General features: G+C 49.0%; 1 protein-coding gene across 1 annotated transcript in view; it reads left to right on the forward strand.

Moving 5' to 3' along the window:
- Positions 1-2,723: 2,723 nt before the first annotated feature.
- The window catches only part of iqcb1 (IQ motif containing B1), a 38,864-nt gene continuing 33,939 nt past the window's right edge, over positions 2,724-7,648 (forward strand). The window contains exon 1 of the mRNA XM_086202711.1: positions 2,724-3,325. The gene's annotated coding sequence lies outside the window, so the exon portion shown is untranslated. The remainder of the gene's footprint in view (positions 3,326-7,648) is intronic.

The raw sequence follows: 7,648 nt of genomic DNA on the forward strand, positions 1-7,648 counted from the left end.
TCCTCATGTCCTCTCCCTCTTCTTTCCTCTAGTCCTGTCCACTCCTCCTCGTGTCCTCTCCTCCCTCTTTCCCCTAGTCCTGTCCACTCCTCCTTGTGTCCTCTCCTGCCTCTTTCCTCTAGTCCTGTCCACTCCTCCTCATGTCCTCTCCCTCTTCTTTCCTCTTGTCCTGTCCACTCCTCCTCCTGTCCTCTCTCTCTTCTTTCCTGTAGTCCTGTCCACTCTTCCTCCTGTCTTCTCCCTCTTCTTTCCTGTAGTCCTGTCCACTCCTCCTCGCGTGTTTTCCTCCTCCTTTCCACCCATCCTGTCAACTCCTCCTCCTTCTTTCCTCTAGTCCTGTCCACTCCTCCTCATGTCCTCTCCTCCCTCTTTCCCCTAGTCCTGTCCACTCCTCATCGTGTCCTCTCCTCCCTCTTTCCTCTAATACTGTCCACTCCTCCCCGTGTCCTCTCCCTCTTCTTTCCTCTTGTCCTGTCCACTCCTCCTCCTGTCCTCTCTCTCTTCTTTCCGGTAGTCCTGTCCACTCCTCCTCCTGTCTTCTCCCTCTTCTTTCCTGAAGTCCTGTCCACTCCTCCTCGTGTGTTTTCCTCCTTCTTCTTTCCTCTAGTACTGTCCCCTCCTCCTTGTGTCTCCTCCTTCTTCTTTCCTCAAGTACTGTCCCCTCCTCCTCATGTCCTCTCCTCCTTCTTTCCACCCATCCTGTCCACTCCTCCTCATGTCCTCTCCTCCTTCTTTCCACCCATCCTGTCCACTCCTCCTCATGTCCTCTCCTCCTTCTTTCCACCCATCCTGTCCACTCCTCCTCATGTCCTCTCCTCCTTTATTCCTCTAGTCCTGTCCACTCCTCCTCCTGTCCTCTCCCTCTTCTTTCCTGTAGTCCTGTCCACTCCTCTTTCTTTCCTCTAGTCCTGTCCACTCTTCCTCATGTCCTCTCCTTCTTTTTTCCTCTTGTCCTGTCCACTCCTCCTTCTGTCCTCTCCCTCTTCTTTCCCGTAGTCCTGTCCACTCCTCCTCATGTCCTCTCCTTCTTTTTTCCTCTTGTCCTGTCCACTCCTCCCTCTGTCCTCTCCTTGTTCTTTCCTCTAGTCCTGTCCACTCCTCCTCATGTCCTCTCCTCCTTCTTTCCACGCATCCTGTCCACTCCTCCTCATGTCCTCTCCTCCTTTATTCCTCTAGTCCTGTCCACTCCTCCTCCTGTCCTCTCCCTCTTCTTTCCTGTAGTCCTGTCCACTCCTCTTTCTTTCCTCTAGTCCTGTCCACTCTTCCTCATGTCCTCTCCTTCTTTTTTCCTCTTGTCCTGTCCACTCCTCCTTCTGTCCTCTCCCTCTTCTTTCCCGTAGTCCTGTCCACTCCTCCTCATGTCCTCTCCTTCTTTTTTCCTCTTGTCCTGTCCACTCCTCCCTCTGTCCTCTCCTTGTTCTTTCCTCTAGTCCTGTCCACTCCTCCTTCTGTCCTCTCCCTCTTCTTTCCTCTAGTCCTGTCCACTCCTCCTCATGTCCTCTCCCTCTTCTTTCCTCTAGTCCTGTCCACTCCTCCTCGTGTGTTTTCCTCCTCCTTTCCACCCATCCTGTCCACTCCTCCTCCTTCTTTCCTCTAGTCCTGTCCACTCCTCCTCGTGTCCTCTCCTCCCTCTTTCCCATAGTCCTGTCCACTCCTCCTCGTGTCCTCTCCTGCCTCTTTCCTCTAGTCCTGTCCACTCCTCCTCCTGTCCTCTCCCACTTCTTTCCTGTAGTCCTGTCCACTCCTCCTCTTTCTTTCCTCTAGTCCTGTCCACTCCTCCTCATGTCCTCTCCCTCTTCTTTCCTCTAGTCCTGTCCACTCCTCCTCGTGTCCTCTCCTCCCTCTTTCCCCTAGTCCTGTCCACTCCTCCTTGTGTCCTCTCCTGCCTCTTTCCTCTAGGCCTGTCCACTCCTCCTCATGTCCTCTCCCTCTTCTTTCCTCTTGTCCTGTCCACTCCTCCTCCTGTCCTCTCTCTCTTCTTTCCGGTAGTCCTGTCCACTCCTCCTCCTGTCTTCTCCCTCTTCTTTCCTGAAGTCCTGTCCACTCCTCCTCGTGTGTTTTCCTCCTTCTTCTTTCCTCTAGTACTGTCCCCTCCTCCTTGTGTCTCCTCCTTCTTCTTTCCTCAAGTACTGTCCCCTCCTCCTCATGTCCTCTCCTCCTTCTTTCCACCCATCCTGTCCACTCCTCCTCATGTCCTCTCCTCCTTCTTTCCACCCATCCTGTCCACTCCTCCTCATGTCCTCTCCTCCTTCTTTCCACCCATCCTGTCCACTCCTCCTCATGTCCTCTCCTCCTTTATTCCTCTAGTCCTGTCCACTCCTCCTCCTGTCCTCTCCCTCTTCTTTCCTGTAGTCCTGTCCACTCCTCTTTCTTTCCTCTAGTCCTGTCCACTCTTCCTCATGTCTTCTCCTTCTTTTTTCCTCTTGTCCTGTCCACTCCTCCTTCTGTCCTCTCCCTCTTCTTTCCCGTAGTCCTGTCCACTCCTCCTCATGTCCTCTCCTTCTTTTTTCCTCTTGTCCTGTCCACTCCTCCCTCTGTCCTCTCCTTGTTCTTTCCTCTAGTCCTGTCCACTCCTCCTTCTGTCCTCTCCCTCTTCTTTCCTCTAGTCCTGTCCACTCCCCCTCCTGTCTTCTCCCTCTTCTTTCCTGTAGTCCTGTCCACTCCTCCTCGTGTGTTTTCCTCCTCCTTTCCACCCATCCTGTCAACTCCTCCTCCTTCTTTCCTCTAGTCCTGTCCACTCCTCCTCATGTCCTCTCCTCCCTCTTTCCCCTAGTCCTGTCCACTCCTCATCGTGTCCTCTCCTCCCTCTTTCCTCTAATACTGTCCACTCCTCCCCGTGTCCTCTCCCTCTTCTTTCCTCTTGTCCTGTCCACTCCTCCTCCTGTCCTCTCTCTCTTCTTTCCTGTAGTCCTGTCCACTCCTCCTCCTGTCTTCTCCCTCTTCTTTCCTGAAGTCCTGTCCACTCCTCCTCGTGTGTTTTCCTCCTTCTTCTTTCCTCTAGTACTGTCCCCTCCTCCTTGTGTCTCCTCCTTCTTCTTTCCTCAAGTACTGTCCCCTCCTCCTCATGTCCTCTCCTCCTTCCTTCCACCCATCCTGTCCACTTGTCCTTGACCCTGATTGAAAAGGTCACAGGTTCAAGGACAGGTGGACAGGAGAAGATGGCAGCGAGCTGAGAGAATCTGTTTAAACTCTCACTAACCAGTGTGATGAAGCGACGGCCATGTTGCTGACGGGTCTCCGCCTCTGGGAACTACAATGAACCGTAGATGGACTACAGATCCATCACCTCGTGAAAACAGTACTGTGCCGCCTGAAGGACTAACAGGTGTGTTCGTCTACTCATCTACTGTGACATCATCACTCTCAACGTCAGTCCTCTGGTTGCTGTGGTTACGCCTCTCTGTCACCAGCAGAGCTGAGAGTTGAAGCGTAGCAGCGTGTTGGCATGTGATGAGAGATCAACACGTCTATAATCTTCATGGATGTAGTAAACGTGTGCAGCAGCAGGAGGATCCAGCGGCTCCAGAGAGCCTCAACATTCATGATGATTGACACCTCTGACACGCCGCCGCCCAGCATCTCCTCCTAACCTGATTGGTTAATGGTTGCAGTTGATTGATGATCTATCTGTCAATCTATCTATCCATCTATTCAGATTCAGATTCAGATTCAGATTCAGATTCAGATTCAGATTCAGATGTCTTTATTTATCCCCGAGGGGCAATTAAAATACGGTACAACTGAGCAGCATGACATTAAAAAACAAAACAAAGAAAAAAATGGACATGACAGTGGGGAAAAAATAAGAGAATAAAAATAAGATTAAAGATAAGAATACAATAAATATACTACATACAGTATGTACACAATGTAGAATGAAGAGTAAGGTGACTGGAGTGAGTGAATAAAGTGCAGACAATGTAAACAGTATAAACAGTGTAACAGTGAAGAAAGGATATTGAGTAGTCCGGGGAGAGTATGTAGGTGTGTGTGTGTAGGGTGTTGGTGTGTAGGTGTGTGTGTGTAGGTGTGTGTGTGTAGGGTGTTGGTGTGGGGAAGGTGTTAGCAGCTGGAGTTAAAGAGAAGAATGGCTTTGGGGTCAAAGGTGGCTTCCCTCCTCTCAGTTCTGCAGGCCACACAGCGGAGGCGTCGCCCAGAGGGGAGCCATTCAAATGCAGAGTGGAGTATGTGTGAGGGGTCTTTGGTGATCTTGGCTGCCTGTCTCAGGGCCTGTTGGCTGTAAACGTGTGAAAGAGTTCTGACAGGCAGGCCGATGATTTTGGAGCACACTGATGCAGTGCGCTGCAGTCTGTTCCGGTTCTGGAGGCTGAGGGAGTGGAACCAGCAGGTTATGGAGGATGTGATGATGCTTTCCACAAAGGCGTAGTAGAAAGTCATCATTATGGGCGCGCTGACTCCAAAGGAATTGAGTTTCCTGAGGAGGAACAGTCGTTGGTGACACCTCCTGAGAATCTCCTCTGTGTTGGCAGAAAAGTTCAGGAGGTTGTCAAAGATTGTGCCCAGGTATTTGTACTCCTCGACCACCTCCACTGGCTTCCCGTGGGTGGTGGTGATGACAGCAGAAGCCAGATCCCTCTGCTTGCTGGAGAAGGTCACCACCATCTCTTTGGTCTTACTGACGTTCAGTTCTAGTTTGGAGCTGTCACACCACTCTACAAACTCCTGAAGAGCGGGTCCATGATGTTGTGCTGGGCCTGACAGCAGTGACAGGAGAACTGTGTCGTCAGCATATTTCACCAGGTGGCAGTTGGGCTGTGGGGATCGGCAGTCATCTGTGTAGAGGAGGAAGAGCAGGGGGAAGAGCACACAGCCCTGGGGGGAGCCAGTTGAGGTGAAGCGGAGGTCCGAAAGGGAGTTGTTGACCCGAACTTTCTGAGTCTTGTTGGTCAGAAAGTCCAGAATCCACAGTATAAGCTGGTCGTCCAGATGGAAGCAGGAGGAGAGTTTGGTGGCCAGGATGTGGGGCTGCAGTGTGTTAAATGCTGATGAGAAATTAGTGAACAGAAGTCTGGCGGAGGAGTTAGGAAGCTCCAGGTGCTTGTGGATGGAGTCCAAGATGAAGATTTTTGCATCCTCGACGCCTCTGCGTGCGCGATAAGCAAACTGGAGTGGGTCCATCAGGGGGTCGGTTGCTCTGATGATGTGCTGTTTTATGATCTTCTCCATGGCCTTCATCACCAGGGAGGTGAGGGCCACGGGGCGGAGATCGTTCAGAGACTTAGGGTTGGTTTTTTTGGGGATGGGGATGACTGTGGAGTGTTTCCACAGCTGGGGAACTGTGTGTCTGTCCATGGAGTGTTGAAATAGAGTCCGGAAAACACTGCCTAGTTGCCCCGCACAGTGCCTCAGGACTCTGCTGCTGATGTTGTCGGGCCGGGTGAGCTCCTTTCCCTGGTCCTCCTGAGGGCTCTCACCACGTCCTCCGTCGTGAAGGTGAGTGCGGAGCTGTCAGGTTTGAATGAAGATCTGGTCTCCTCAAGCTGGATGATGTTTTCCGCCTCAAACCTTGTGTAGAATGAGTTGAGGTCGTCGGGGAGGGAGGAGGGGTCACTGCTCTCCACCTGGATGGCTCTGGGGGTGGTGACCGCAGTGTTCACAGAGGCCATGGTTTTGAGGCCCTGCCAGGCTGAGCGGAGGTCCCCTGTGGTGAATTTCTTTTCCACAGTGTTTTTGTACTCCAGCTTAGCAGGTTTTATGGCCCTCTTAACTTCCCTGTTGACCTCCTTTTTTTCCAGTGCGGAGCCGGTGAAGAAGATCCTCTTCTTCTTGTTAAGGATTTCCTTAAGCTCCTTGGTGATCCAGGGTTTGTTGTTGGGGTAGATGGTGACTGTTTTTGAGGGGATGATGCTATCCACACAGAAGGAGATGTACGATGTTACTGTGTCAACTTGGTCGTTGATGTCATCAGAGGGAGAAAGGAGGCTGTCCCAGTCAGTGGATTCGAAGCATCCTTGAAGAGTGGAGATACTTTCTGCTGTCCACTGCTTGATGTTCTTGGTGACCTTCTTCATCCTCTTGATGACAGGGGTGTAAGCAGGGGCCAGCAGGATGGTGTGGTGGTCTGCTGAGCCAAGAGGGGGGAGGGGGAGGGCTTTGAATGCATCTGGTACAGAACCATGGCATTTGTCCAGAGTCTTCCCCTGTCGGGTGCTGCATGTAATGTATTGCTGGAAACCTTTGAGTGACTTGTCAGGGGAGCAGTGGTTAAAGTCACCCAGTAGGAACTTGGGAGAGTCCGGTGATAATAGTTCTAGTTTGTGCAGAGTGTTGGTAAAGTGCTCTGTGGCTTTAGCTGCATCAGCTCTGGGGTGAATGTAAACCAGGATGAGGAAAATCTGTGGGAATTCCCTGGGGAGGTAGTAAGGGCGCAGGGAAACAACCAGGAGCTCAATGTCTGTAGTACACAGCTTCTCCCTCACAGTGACTGTAGAGCACCAGCTGTTGTTTACATACAGACACACGCCGCCGCCATGTTGTTTACCGGTGCGCTCACTGTCTCTGTCCAGACGAAGGGGTGGTGAAAAGCCGTCGATGTGAAGCATGCCGTCGCCGTCGTTGTCGTTTAACCACGTCTAAGTAAAAGCCAGAACGGAGGCCGTTCTGAACTCATGCTGGTGGTTGACGCAGGCTTGACGCTCGTCCAGCTTGTTGCGCAAAGAACGGACGTTCGCCAGAATGATATGTCCATCTATCTATCTATCTATCTATCTATCTATCTATCTATCTATCTATCTATCTATCTATCTATCTATCTATCGATCATCTATCTATCTATCTATCTATCTATCTATCTATCTATCTATCTATCTATCTATCTATCTATCTATCTATCGATCATCTATCTATCTATCATCTATCATCTATCTATCTATCTATCTATCTATCTATCGATCATCTATCTATCTATCTATCTATCTATCTATCTATCTATCTATCTATCGATCATCTATCTATCTATCTATCTATCTATCTATCTATCTATCTATCTATCTATCTATCTATCTATCGATCATCTATCTATCAATCATCTATCAATCATCTATCTATCATCTATCTATCCATCTATCTTTCTATCCATCTATCTATCTATCATCTATCTATCATCTATCAATAATCTATCAATCATCTATCAATCATCTATCTATCATCTATATCATCTATCTATCATGTATCTATCATCTATCTATCATCTATCTATCATCTATCATCTATCAATCATCTATCAATCATCTATCTATCATCTATCATCTATCTATCCATCTATCATCTATCAATCATCTATCAATACTCTATCTATCCATCTATCATCTATCTATCATCTATCAATCATCTATCTATCATCTATCATCTATCAATCATCTATCTATCATCTATCATCTATCTATCCATCTATCTATCTATCAATCTATCTGTCCATCTATCTATCTATCTATCTATCTATCTATCTATCTATCTATCTATCTATCTATCTATCTATCTATCTATCTATCTATCCATCAATCATCTATCTATCTCTCTATCATCTATCTATCTAACTTCTATCTATCTAGCATCTATCTATCATCTATCTATCCATCTATCTATCTATCATCTATCTCTCTATCATCTATCTATCTATCCATCAATC

Source organism: Aulostomus chinensis, chromosome 1, assembly GCF_037954235.1.
Source record: "Aulostomus chinensis isolate RoL2024-O1b breed Wild chromosome 1, RoL_Achi_v1.0, whole genome shotgun sequence".
NCBI lineage: Eukaryota > Metazoa > Chordata > Actinopteri > Syngnathiformes > Aulostomidae > Aulostomus > Aulostomus chinensis.